Source organism: Hylobates moloch, unplaced genomic scaffold (genome assembly GCF_009828535.3).
Source record: "Hylobates moloch isolate HMO894 unplaced genomic scaffold, HMol_V3 SCAFFOLD_2, whole genome shotgun sequence".
Lineage (NCBI taxonomy): Eukaryota > Metazoa > Chordata > Mammalia > Primates > Hylobatidae > Hylobates > Hylobates moloch.
The window spans coordinates 163,096,722-163,110,454 of record NW_026652277.1 but is presented as its reverse complement, the minus strand read 5'-3'; the positions used below and the strand labels follow the sequence as shown (position 1 = coordinate 163,110,454).

Sequence of the window (13,733 nt, the reverse complement as noted above, 5' to 3'; positions counted from 1 at the left end):
TGGGGTCAAGCAATTCTCCTACCTTAGCCTCCCGAGTAGCTGCAATTACAGGTGCCCACCACCACACCCAGCTAATTTTTGTATTTTTAGTAAAGACGGGGTTTTGCCATCAACTTGGGGCTGGGGTTTCACCATGTTGGCCAGGCTGGTCTTGAAAACCCTGACCTCAGGTGATCTGCCCGCCTCGGCCTCCCAAAAAAGTGCTAGGATTACAAGCATGAGCCACCACACCCAGCCTAGAAGGCAGTTTCTTACAGTGAACTTATTTTCTCTCTATATAAGCAATGATGTAAGAGCCCCTGCATTGTACAGAAGCTGTGAACATTTTGAAACAACAGAGGGAAGGGAGTCCCTTTTGAAATCTTTTCAAGGGAGCTCCGCCTTTCAAGTTGAACCACTTATTATCTAATTTTCTTTTCCACAGAATCTCTGTGGGGGCGATGCCGAGAAGGAGCAGATGAGCAGCTTCCACATCGTGAAGCTGGTGGTGGAGAGCTTCACTGTGAACCTCACCACACCAAGCATCTCACTTCTCACATCTGAGAAAACCTCGGCATTAAGGCCAAGGTAGCTAGAGGAGTCTGATGCAGGTGAGACGTTCCTGATCTCCCTGCTAACCTCAGGACAGCCTGCTCATTAGAACTTCCAAAGACATGGGTACAAATGGAATTCACCACTGACCTGCTTAAACTTAACCCAGGTAGCTGAAGACGAAAGACTTCATATTCTGCTAGAAGCTTCGACGCTCCGTTATCTTCCGAGTCATTCTGTCCTAGAAGAAAACAACAAATAGGCTCGTTAAATTACCCACAGGTAAGCGATCAGTCGACACAACATTAAATGAAAAGCTCCCATTACATGGACAAGACGAGGTGTAATTCAGAGCGAATTACTATGACACTTCACGCAAAACCTTGGTTTTTGAGATTTTATTTACACAAGTAACAGCTAACCTGACTCTTCACTGGCTCTAAGGCCGGCTAAAGCATCATTTAATCTTTCTACATGATAGGAGCAAGAAATGATTATAGAGAAAATGCTGTAGGCATTGCATTTGGTTAGACTCTGCAATTGAGATGCATTCATTGAAATATTACCTCCTCATTGGTTAATACATTACAGTGAATTGTAAAACAAAGGACTCTAAGGTTCATATTTGGGGTCACAGAACTTTGCAGATGAATGGGATACTCCTCCTCAAAGATGAAGAAATGAGATCCAGGGAGGCTGTCCCACCCACAATCTAGCAGCCAGTTAATGACCAAGTCAGAAGTTCATCAGCCAGGGCTCTGTCTGCTACATCAGACTTGACTTAGGGTCACAATTTTGAAATAACAGCTCTTATGAAGGCTTTTGATTCAGAAAACATTCCAAATTTCATGCTGACTTTAAGCTTTTTTTTATTTGTTATTTTTATTTTTTTGAGACAGAGTCTCACCTTATTGCCCAGGCTAGAGGGCAATGGTGCAATCTCGGCTCACTGCAACCTCTGCCTCCCGGGTTCAAGCGATTCTCCTGCCTCAGCCTCCCGAGTAGCTGGGATTACAGGTGCCCGCCACCATGCCCAGCTAATTTTTTTTGTATTTTTAGTAGAGATGGGGTTTTACCATGTTGGCTAGACTGGTCTTGAACTCCTGACTTCAAGTGATCTGCCCACCTTGGCCTCCCAAAGTGCTCAGATTACAGGCGTGAGCCACTGCACCTGGCCTAAACTTAATAATCTTTCTAGATGTGGAAGTAATTTACATTTTTGCAATAAAATGCTAATAATCAGCTCAAGTCACACTTTTTCATGGAGAAATGAAAGGACTCTGCCCCATGATATCTCACATTTTTGGCCAGAGCCTGACCTGTGTGTGCTGAGTTTCACGAAGAAATTGCTGTCCCTGAAGGGCAATTTGCCTCCGGGCTCCATAGCATCCTGGAAAACCTTAGCGCGCCTAAGCGAGTTGGGATCTGAGGCTAATAGAGTTCAAACCTCTCATTACACTTAAAAAAAAACTGCAGTGGAGTCAAGCAGTCAATCCAAGAAAGAGCTAGTTGTAGAAATCCAGAAAGAAATGTGGGTTCATCAAGCAGCTATTAGCACTAGGCTCTGTGCCTGCTGCTGTAGGTGCATGATCTCATTCTTCTCACAACTGCCCCCTGAGTGCACATGACCACTTCTCCATTTTACAAATGGGGGCACAAAGACCCAGAGAGGCTGAGTTCTTTGGTTCAGTTAATATTTATCTGTGCATCTCCTACGTTCCAGGCACCAAGGTAGGTGCTGAGTATATAAAGGAGAAACAGACACACTGTCTGCCCTCAGTGAACTTACAGTCTAGCAGGGAGGAGAGAAGGAGATTCAGGCATTTTAATCCAAACTCGGTTTTCTTTTCTTTTTTTTTTTTTTTTTTGAGTAAATTCTTCTAGATCCTGAATCAGAACTAGAACTGTCTTGTTCAAAGTGCAGCTTTCAACGTATTAAAAGGTCTTGAGATTCATTTAGTGGGTCTTGATTACCATTAAAAATACACGTATACCTATATATACATGTAGATATGTGTATATATATATATATATATTTTTTTTTTTTTTTTTTTGAGACAGAGTCTTGCTCTGTTGGCCAGGCCACACCACGCCCGGCTAATTTTTGTGTGTTTAGTAGAAACAGGGTTTCACCATGTTGGCCAGGCTGGTCTCAAACTCCTGACCTCAGGTGATTCGCCCACCTCGGCCTCCCAAAGTGCTGGGATTACAGGCATGAGCCACCATGCCTGGCTTGATTAGCATTAAAAATATATAAATGAACAAACAAAGCAGAACAGAATAGCATAGGCTAGAAAATAGTGTGTATGTAGTAAAGGTAAGGAAGCTCACAAGGGCATATGTCTATGTATCTGTATCAATCACATAAACCTCTGTGCGTACTGGTTTGTGAGGTAAACGATATTTCCTTTTGTAGGCCATGGTGGAAAAAAGTGTGAAAGCTCTTGAGTTAGAGGCTCATACAAAATGGTGAGGGCCAAGAGGAGCGAGTGTCTGCCTAGGGACTAACTAGCATCTAGCTGCAGTGAACTGGTACAATTTTGGTTTGTCACCAAGAGAAGCCTTTTAAAGGTGAGATGCCCAAATTGAACACCCAGAGATAGGAAGAGCTGGAGAAGGATTGTTAGGCAGTTCTAGGGATGAGAGAGGAAAACAGAGTCAGGGCTCCTTTCTCTTGTAGCCTGGGACAGGGGGTGGGCACCTATCAGGCCATGAGGAGGCACCATGACACCAGTTCTGGGTTTGCATGAGAGCCCCAGACTCAACAAGATGGGCCCACAATTCTAGCCCTAATTGCTAGAACTGTGGGAGCTGATGGAAGTCTACAAAACTGGCTAGGTCTGGAAGGAACTTCCTATCATCCCACTGCCAGAAGAGTACAGGAGAGCATCAGAGTCCGGAAGGCCAGGAGGTTAAGGAGTCAGACTCAGGACCCTTCCAACTATCTTTTTTTTTTTTTGAGACGGAGTCTCTGTCGCCAGGCTGGAGTGCACTGGCATGATCTCAGCTCACTGCAACCTCTGCCACCCGGGTTCAAGTAATTCTCCTGCCTCAGCCTCCCGAGTAGCTGGGATTATAGTTGCCTGCCACCATGCCTGGCTAATTTTTGTAGTTTTTTAGTAGAGACGGGGTTTCAACATTTGGCCAGCCTGGTCTTGAACTCCTGACCTCGTGATCCACCTACCTCGGCCTCCCAAAGTGCTGGGATTACAGGCATGAGCCACCGCGCCTGGCCCCTTCAAACCATCTTAATCCCCAGAATGGAGCCTCCTTTGGGCCATCAGGTTGTTGTGATCTCCCTTATCAGGATATAGTTATTAAATTTTCTGTTACTTTAATAAAACTTCCTTCAGACATCTTTTGGGTACCACGTTAGTAAGTTGAGGATTCAGGGCAATCCACTAGACTGACACGTGGACACATTTTCTCAGGTTTCTGAGTACGGATTCGAGGCAAGAGAAAAAAGTTCCACCCACAGAGTAACCTGTGTCACTCATTCGTACTGTAAGGCTCTCTGACGTGCGGTATGCAATGACGCAGCCATATCGGGGCAGTCATATTTTGGTGCCTTGATTATTGAATATTTATCTGTTAACAAGCAATAATATGAAATGACATCAAGAAAAATTATCTTATCTATGATTTCATCCATATTTTCCCCATACAGGATTAGGATGATGATGACAAGAACTGGATGTTATACAAAATAATCAGCCCCAGAAACATACAGAAAAATAACAACCAGATATTTATGTTTTATGTTTCTTCACCCATCATGTGTGTCAGACTGTAAAAATAACAGGGTCTATAACAAGTTCTCCTTCACTGTAGGTTACAGCCAAGGAGAAAACACTAGTGTATGTTGAAATAGAATAATTAGGCTGGGCGCGGTGGCTCATGCCTGTATCCCAGCACTTTGGGAGGCCAAGGAGGGGAGATCGTGAGGTCAGGAGATGGAGATCATCCTGGCTAACATGGTGAAACCCCATCTCTACTAAAATACAAAAAATTAGCTGGGCGTGGTGGCGCACACCTGTAGCCCCAGCTACTCAAGAGGCTGAGGCAGGGGAATCACTTGAATCCGGGAGGCGGAGGTTGCAGTGAGCCAAGATCGCACCACTGCACTCCAGCCTGGGTGACAGAGCAAGACTGGAGTGCAGTGGTTCAATCATGGCTCACTGCAGCCTCTGTCTCCTGGGTTCCAGTGATCCTCCCACCTCAGTCTCCGGAGTAGTTGGGACTACAGGCATGTGCCACCATGCCTGGCCAATTTGTGTAATTTTTTTGTAGAGACGGAGTTTTGCCATATTGCCCAGGCTGGCCTCAAACTCCTGGGCTCAAGCAATCCACCTGCCTTGGCCTCCTGAAGTGTTAGGATTACAGGTATGAGCCACGGCACCTGGCCAGGGCATGATTTTTTATCTCATTTAGAAACAAATGTAATAGTTCATGAGAAACTGCTTCATGAACCAAAAGGTATCCTGTAAGTATTCACCATTTTCATGATTATCAATGCTAATACATTATTTTCAAGTAAAATACTAAAAGTAACACACCTGTAACCCTAGCACTTTGGGAGGCCAAGGTGAGAGGACTGCTTGAGTCCAGGAGTTTGAGACCAGCCTGGGCAACATAGCAAGTCCCCATCTCTATTCTTTTTACACAAAAAAATTAAAATAAATAAATTAAAAGTAAATGAATGTGTATTCAATGTTTCCTGATTATGTGGTTTTGCACACATCTTAATTTCAAACCAAGGACTCAGGTTTAACTAACATGTTCAAGGATCAACATTCATAATAAGGCAGAGAGTTTAATCACAATTGTTCTTAATAATAGAAGTGCAGGTGGACTCTGGTTACTAAGTAGGTCCTATTGTCTTCATCTGATGGATGAAGTAAGAGGAGCAGAGAAGCTAAATGACTTGCCCAGGGTCACACAGTAGCAGAACCAGAGCAGGAAATCAGACCCTCCTGCCACTAGAGCCCTCGCTTTTTATTCTAAGCTTGCTCACAGTTTGGGTTGTTGGTTTGCTCTTTCTTACAAAGTCATAAGCTAGGCCTGGTGCAGGGGCTCACACCTGTAACCCTAGCACTTTGGGAGGCTGAGGAGGGTGGATCACCTGAGGCCAGGAGTTCAAGACCAGCCTGGTCAATATGGTGAAACCCCATCTCTACTAAAAACACAAAAATGTAGGCATTGTGGCGGGCACCTATAATCCCAGCTACTCAGGAGGCTGAGGTAGGAGAATCGCTTGAACACGGGAGGCAGAGGTTGTCCTGAGCCGAGATCGCGCCACTGCACTCCAGCCTGGAAGACAGAGCCAGACTCCATCTCAAATAAATAAATAAATAAATAAATAATAAATAATAAAATAATAAAATAGGCCGGGTGCAGTGGCTCATGCCTGTAATCCCAGCACTTTGGGAGGCTGAGGCGGGCAGATCACCTGAGGTCAGTAGTTGGAGACCAGACTGACCAACATAGAGAAACCCCGTCTCTACCACAAATACAAAATTAGATGGATGTGGTGGCACATGCCTCTAATCACAGCTACTCAGGAGGCTGAGGCAGGAGAATTGCTTGAACCCGGGAGGCAGAGGTTGCGGTGAACCGAGATCGCTCCATTGCACTCCAGCCAGGCCAACGAGAGCGAAACTCCGTCTCAAAAATAAATAAATAAATAAAAATAAAATAAAACGTTTCATATCCAAAATGCACAAGTTTTTCAGCTTTGTTTCTTACTTTTAGGTTTTAATGAAGTTCAGAGCAACTCAAAATGTCCTTTACCAGCAGGAGTGGTCAAGATAAACCCCAGGTAAATTCTACCAAACGGCGAAGCAGAGCCAGCAGTGCCATTCACTGCAGAATACCTGAGTCTGGGCTCCCAGCCAGCACTGGCGAAGGCCCCTGCTGTACCTTCTGGCTTCACTCCAGAGGCAAGAAAAGAAAGCACGCCGCCGAGCACACAAGCCAGGGCTATGCGATTCCAGCTCTCCAGAGTCTAACTTCACTCCTTCTTCTGTAGCTGAATAAAAAACGTTGCCCTTTTCTGTTTATTTGCACAGAGGGCCGTTTAACACAGGAGCACAAAGAGTGGGGGAACACCATAGCCATGTGGACTAGAATGATTTCCAATCACAATAAACACTCCCAAAGAGGGAGGAAGATGGTAAGCAATATATTTCCTCTCTAACATTCTTTAAAATAAATGCACAGCCTTGGAGGAGGAGGCCTGACATGTTTCCACTAGACGGATGTGTGGGGAGAAAAACAGATCTTTGTACACTACCTGCGCTGTGCCCAGGCCCCATTCCAGACCACAGTTTGGCAACTGGATCTCAAGGGGCTGAGTATCTGGAGATTGTCTACGATGCAGTTCGTCTGGGCTGCTCTGAAATCAACAAGCCTTCATTCCTTTCCATTAGCTCTCAGCAGAGTAACATCCAGGAGGGCGCTGTGCTCTGACACATTGCGCAGAGCGTTCTGCATCCTCCAGGCTGAGTCTCGGGCCGCTGAGAACTGCTGTGATGGTTCAGAAACCCCAGTCACAGTGGGCCACAGCCAGGAGCCAGCCAAACCTAAATTCTGGGCTGTCACATTTTGGAGCTGTTCCCCCTGAAGCATGTGAGCAAAATCCACAAAAATTTTAAAGCAACATATGATTGTTGTGAAAGAATATCAGGGATCCTATTTTCTTCATCCACTTTTGTGAATCCATTCCTTCTAATGGCTGAGTCCACGTGTCATTCTGCATTACTCACTTTGAACAAGACACAGAAACACTGAGCATCATGGCATGGGGCACGCTACACACTAGGAAGCCTTAAAACATCACCACCAACAAAAACGCTTGATTCGGCCACTGTCATCAGAAGGGGGTAGAAGAGGCCAGGCGCAGTGGCTCACGCCTGTAATCCCAGCACATTGAGGCCAAGGCAGGCACATCACCTGAGGTCAGGAGTTCAAGACCAGCCTGGTCAACATGGCAAAACCCCATTTCTACTAAAAAATTAGCCAAGCACCATGGCGCATGCCTGTAGTCCCATGTATTCAGGAGGTTGAGACACCAGAATCGCTTGAACCCAGAAGGCAGAGGTTGCAGTGAGCTAGGATCGCACCACTTTACTCCAACCTGGGCAACAGAGCGAGAGTCCGTCCTTTATGGCGGGGCACAATGGCTCAAGCCTGTAATCCCAGCACTTTGAGAGGCTGAGGCGGGTGGATCACCTGAGGTCAGGAGTTCGAGACCAGCCTGGCCAACATGGTAAAAACCCGTCTCTACTAAAAATACAAAAAATTAGCCAGGAGTGGTGGTGGGCTCCTGTAATCCCAGCTACTTGGGAGGCTGAGGCAGAAGGATTTCTAGAACCCGGGAGATGGAGGTTACAGTGAGCCAAGATCACGCCACTGCACTCTAGCCTGCAAGACAGAGTAAGATTGCGCCTTTTTTTTTTTTAAAGTCTTTTAGAAGGAGAAAAACTTCTCTCATTTTTTAAAGACATCCTCTACTCCTACTCAACACACACCTAACACTAATGACCTGACCATAGAAGGTTTCTATCAGATGATTAATCCTCGCAAGGCTATCAAATTCCCATCCTAAATATCTTTATTTATTACTCAAAGCAGCAGTCCATGAACTTGTTCAGTTGAAGGATAAAAGGGACATACGGGGTGCAGGTGACCTATTGCTATTATTAATGCTGTGCCCTAGAGTTGTGCAGTGCACAACCTGTGAGACCACATGCAGCAGCCCTGATAATACTTATTACACCAGTATATACTTTTCACTCATGTATTTATAAAGCATGTATATTATAAAAGCAATATGCATATTCTGTTTCCTGTAAACATCAGTTATTTCGCATGTCCATGTAAACCTTATTGGTCACCCAATGCTTATTTACTAAGTGTCATTATTCTAAATGAACATCAATCAGTTATGTTTAGTGTCCAGTTGCTAGGATCTCTTTTCCTTTTCCTCTTCGAATATAAATATACTTGAAAATCGTACTTAATTTCACTTGAGGCATCAGTGATCTTTTGATCTTTTTTTTTTTTTTTTTTTTGAGACAGGTCTCACTGTCGCCCAGGCTGGAGTACAGTGGCATGATCATGGCTCACTGAAGCCTCAACTTCTTGGGCTCAGATGATCCTCCCACCTCAACCTCCCGAGTAGCTAGAACTACAGGTGCACATCACCATACCCAGCTAATTTTTTTTTTTTTAATTTTCTCTAGAGACAGGGTTTCACCATGTTGCCCAGAGTGGTCTCAAACTCCTTGGCTTAAGCAATCCTCCCACCTTGGCCTCCCAAAGTGTTGGGATTACAAGCATGAGCCACCACACCCGGCCAACAATGATCTTTGATTTCACAAAACGTTGGGGCTGGACTCTAATACTGCCTTATAAATGTTTTTTATTTTATTTTATTTATTTTATTTTATTTCATATTTTTGAGACACAGTCTCACTCTGTTGTCCAGGCTGGAGTGCAGTGGCCCCATCTCGGCTCACTGCAGCCTCCACCTCCTGGGTTCAAGCGATTCTTGTGCCTCAACCTCCCAAGTGGCTGGGACTACAGGTGCGTGCCACCATGCCCGACTAATTTTTGTATTTTTAGTAGAGGTTTTGCCATGATGGCCAGGCTGTCTCAAACTCCTGCCCTCAAGTTATCCACCTGCCTCGGCCTCCCAAAGTGCTGGGCTGACAGGCCTGAGCCACCGTGCCTGGCCAAATTCTGCCTTATACATGTCTCTCTCAAGTCTCTATTCTCTCGGGCCTTCTCTTACCTCCTCTGAGCCATTATATTAGTTTCTTAACCGTTGTTAAAACTTCTAGTCTCTCACAAACCAATCTGTCACATTATAACCAGAATTACTTCCTAAAACACTGATAGGTTTAGGTCACTCCTCTGTTTTAGAAACTTTAATGAATATGTATTGCCTAGGATATAAAGTCCAAACAAATCACCATGTTATATGACCCATTTAGAGTCCACTCAGCTTGTCAGTCTGAGCTAACTTGACTTCCAATACTAATCAATACCCACTCAGGCATCCATTCAAGAAAAATTTACTGGGCTCTTGTAAAAACACAATGGAATTGAGGAATTACTGGAAAAAGTCAGTAAGACCCATTCCTAGATATCAGGGTGCAAACAAGCGGGAGATACAGACACGTAAATATATCATGATAATTGACCATGGTGACTGCAAGTTGGTCCCGATCTGGCGCACCAGCCTTATAGCCAGTAAATTCCCACTCATCCCTTTTTCCTACATTCCAACAATGGTAAACTTTTTGTTATCCAAAAATGTGCCATGTTCTTAGACACCCGCACATGTTTACTTCCTCTCCAGTGCTTAGAATGCCCTTCCCTATGTTACTGTCTGGCGTTCTCTTGGCACTGAGTGGGTTAGGAACCCAATGGCAAAGTGGTAAAGGTCAGCAAGAGGGAAGTCAGACCCTGGAGCAAGAGGCCCGAGCCACACCACATATAAAGCAGCCAGCCTCCTCGTGCTGATCAAGCCCGTCTCACCCCCATGCACCTGTCCCCTTTCCCAATGTGAGGGAAGATGGTCTCTGTGTGGCTGAGTTTAGCCCAGACCCCAGAAAACTGTGGTCTCAACAAGGGAGGTGGCAGATGGCAAAGTGGGCACAGGATGGTGGTACTCTATGTATAACGTGACTTCTTTGGGGTGCCTTGTACAGCAAAAGATCCCCTGCAGCTAAATCCAGTATCTCCTGCTTCTTTGGGTCTTGATAACTGAGTACTGGGGCTCCGTAAAAGTGGCTTCTAGAAGTATTTAATTTTGCTTGGGATCAATACGTTAAGGCCACTGGTGTAAATACCAAAGAAGAAATGAGGAATTCCTATCTGAAATGAAGTACAAATGACTTTCCTCCTTCTAACTTCCTTTTATCCTTCCATCCTTCCTTTCTTTTGAAACAGGGAGAAACTTACTTGTATGACTGGTAGATGTCATTATTGTATATATCTGAACACATTAAGCAATCCATTAAAAAATCCATTTCAACAAAGTGAAATTAACTTTAGAGTTATTCATTTAGTCTTTAATTACCCAGCAAAAGAGGGTAAGATGTGGAAGCTGCCCCCAAGAAATTCATAACTAGAGGCTACGTTTTAGCTAGTTAGTCCTGCCACCTCCCTCAAAGTAAGATATTCCAACCTATAGATACTCATTAGGGAGAAATGTAAATAAATAACTTAATTATTTAATCAGATAGATCATAAGTCCACAACTCCCTCTAGGCTAAAACTGGTGACTTTCTCAAGAAAAAATGACTTGCCAAAGCCCAAACGACAGAGAAGTAGACTACAGTGTGCATGTCTGCAGATTCATTTCTGTACATGAATATTTACTGAGAGAGGTGGATGAGCATGGATTTAGATGCTTGTCACTGCTGTGGCCACATCTAGGTGAGCCAAGAGGCTGCAGAGGAGGTGGAAACTGCTAATGAAGTTTCCTGACCAAAGATGATGTTGGGGTGGGTCTGTTGTCTTCCCCCACACCTGGGATCCACTGGCTCACCCACTCTGTGACTGGGGCTCCCAGGAGGCCCAGGCTCCTTCTCCCTGGAGCCCCTGCTGGCCCCTACACTAAGCTTCCTGGCACACCCATCCCCGTCCTGGAGATGGCCTGCTGTGATGACAGGACTGGCTCTAGAAAGCAGGGCTCGTTCCACGTCCTTCTTACACTAACTCCATCTTTTCCCTGGGAGATGCTCACAGGCTTTGCAGTTCGGTCGGGTTTTGTGTCTTGAAGTCTTCAAACTTCTTCAGGCAAAAACCTCATGAAGTAAGCGCTGGGGGATGTTATCTTCATTTCACAAAAGAGAAAGCTGAGATGCAGGGCGGCTCACCGAAAAGATATTTAGTCAGTAAAAGCCATTCCAGTAAGTTATGAGAAAAACCAAAGATATGCCGTGAAAGTTTGAGGAAAGCACATTCCAGAGTGGCGGTTTCCCCCTCTGCAAAAGGCAAAGGCCCATCCACGCTCCCACAAGGGCCATCGCCATTTCAGAATCCGAAACAAAATGTGCTTCCCAACTCTTTTCTTGCATAAAATAAACAGCACCACTTTTGAAATCATTATGTAAAATTAACTTCAAGGAAACAAGAAACACAGCCTAATAAAGGTGGGGGGGAGTTTTAGAAGTACCATTTTCAGAAGTACCATTCTCCTACATCCAACCCCCATCGCTTTTCCAACTGAACGCAATTTTTGCCCAGAGAGCAACTTTGTCTGCAGAGACTGCCCTATACTTGGGAAGGAAGAATGTAAGTAACAAGGTGCAAGCATCAGCATAAGTTTCAACTTCAAAAGGAATATAATCACCGTTTCTGTAAACTCTCCCCTTCCAGACAAACAACTGTGTTCCCAGGTTGAAGATGAGTCAAGTCCCATCCCCAGAGTCCTCCAAACCACACATTCCTCTTCCTGTCCCTGGCAGTCATTTGCATACATCCTAAGCTAAACCAGGGCCGCTTATAAAAGGGCTTGTGTTGAACTTTCTTCTATTTAATTCCAGTGCTTTCTTCCAGCTACCCAATCTGTATGTAATTAAAATCATATTGCAGCAAATGTTGAATGGTATGAAAAGTTTTACCATATGTATACAATTGACTAGTTGTAGAATTTGGCACGTCTGCAACGATCCCATTAACGAGGAGCGAGCCTGGCTTATTTTGGAGTGTACGTTATATGCTTTGGATAGGTTCTGTTTTTAACTTGTACTAATGCTGTCCGTGATGTTTAACCCTTTGTTAGCGGTCACCAAGAAGTGTTCCTGCATTTCAACAATGAGGACCACTGTACCCTAATTAAAACCTCAGGTCAAAAACGATTTGTCTAGTGGAGGAAGTTTCCTTTGAAAAATTTCCATTTTCTAAACCAAAATTAGCCTGCTCAGTCTCGACAAAGGCTGAATACCATCAGAGCCTCTGGGATCAAGTTGAACCAAATGGAGAAAATACAGATGTAATCATCGTTTCCAAATACTGAGACCCAGGGTGCTCCTTGAAGCTTGAAAGAAATGATTTTAGGACAAAAAGAGGAAGTACTGTACTACTGCAGATAATAAATATTTGAAACCTATGTCCCAAGAGGTAGCAGATAAAATATAAATAAATTCAAGAAGGAGTCAGCAAAGGTCATGCTGACGGATCTACCTTTGAGGAACATTCCTGACATTCTGTGACTGACACAAGGGAGGGAAAACATCTTTCTGCCTCATCACCCTCCCACCCCACCCACTTTTCCCACACAACAATTGAAAAAACTGGGGCCTTTGTCAGAGGAAGAATACAACATCAGATAGGCCTTTGGTCCGACTCTCTGGGTCAAGACTTGATATAATTTGTAGATAATAGAGCTGACCAGTTGCAATTTTGCTTTAAAGACATTCTTCAGTAAAGACTGCAGAATGAGTTGAAGTCTTTCTCAACATGTGCCATGGAAACACATGTTCTTAATCTGTGGGTTTAAAATTGTTTTAGAATTACATCAATGAGACATATCCTTAAAAGAAAAATCAGGCCACCAACCCCAAACACAAGAGTATGAGAGCAGTGTAGGATAATACTTCTTTCTAGCTTAATGTCTTACAACAAATCTGTTGTAAAAGTTCTTTAAAAAGGAACGCTCATCTGGAGCTTAAAAATATGCATATAGGCGCTTTGACAGAGGGTGTTAGTTTCTCGCTAGAGGCAGGAGCCCCACTGAGCTGATCTGAGGATACAGTAAAGGCAAAGGTACCTGGCACCTCCAGGAAAGGGAGGTAGAGAAAGAAATGCCTTCATTTCATTCATCAGATGAAGTTCTCAAACCAGAATTCAAATCCTCAGTTCTCAGTGCTGAATGTTAAGCCACAGAATGTTAAGATTAGAAAACCACCAAATGAACCTAAACAATTCATCCCTTAAAAAGGAGATGGTATTGTGACCAAAATTTCTTCTTTAAAGTTGGGTACCTGGGTCAGGTATGGTGGCTCATGCCTGTAATCCCAGCACTTTGGGAGGTCGAGGTGGGCGGATCACTTGAGGTCAGGAGTTTGAGACCAGCCTGGCCAACATGGTGAAACCCCAACCCTACTAAAAATACCAAAATTAAAAGAGAAAAAAAAAAATTAGCCTGGCGTGGTGGCACATGTCTGTAATCCTAGCTACTTGGGAGG

At 44.3% G+C, this 13,733-nt stretch overlaps 1 protein-coding gene across 7 annotated transcripts in view; it reads right to left on the bottom strand.

Moving 5' to 3' along the window:
• Positions 1-13,733, bottom strand: part of SCAF8 (SR-related CTD associated factor 8) — a 231,812-nt gene that overhangs the window by 17,401 nt on the left and 200,678 nt on the right. For all 7 annotated transcript variants that reach the window (XR_009212529.1, XR_009212530.1, XR_009212524.1 and 4 more), the window contains one exon: positions 682-772. The gene's annotated coding sequence lies outside the window, so the exon portion shown is untranslated. The remainder of the gene's footprint in view (positions 1-681; positions 773-13,733) is intronic.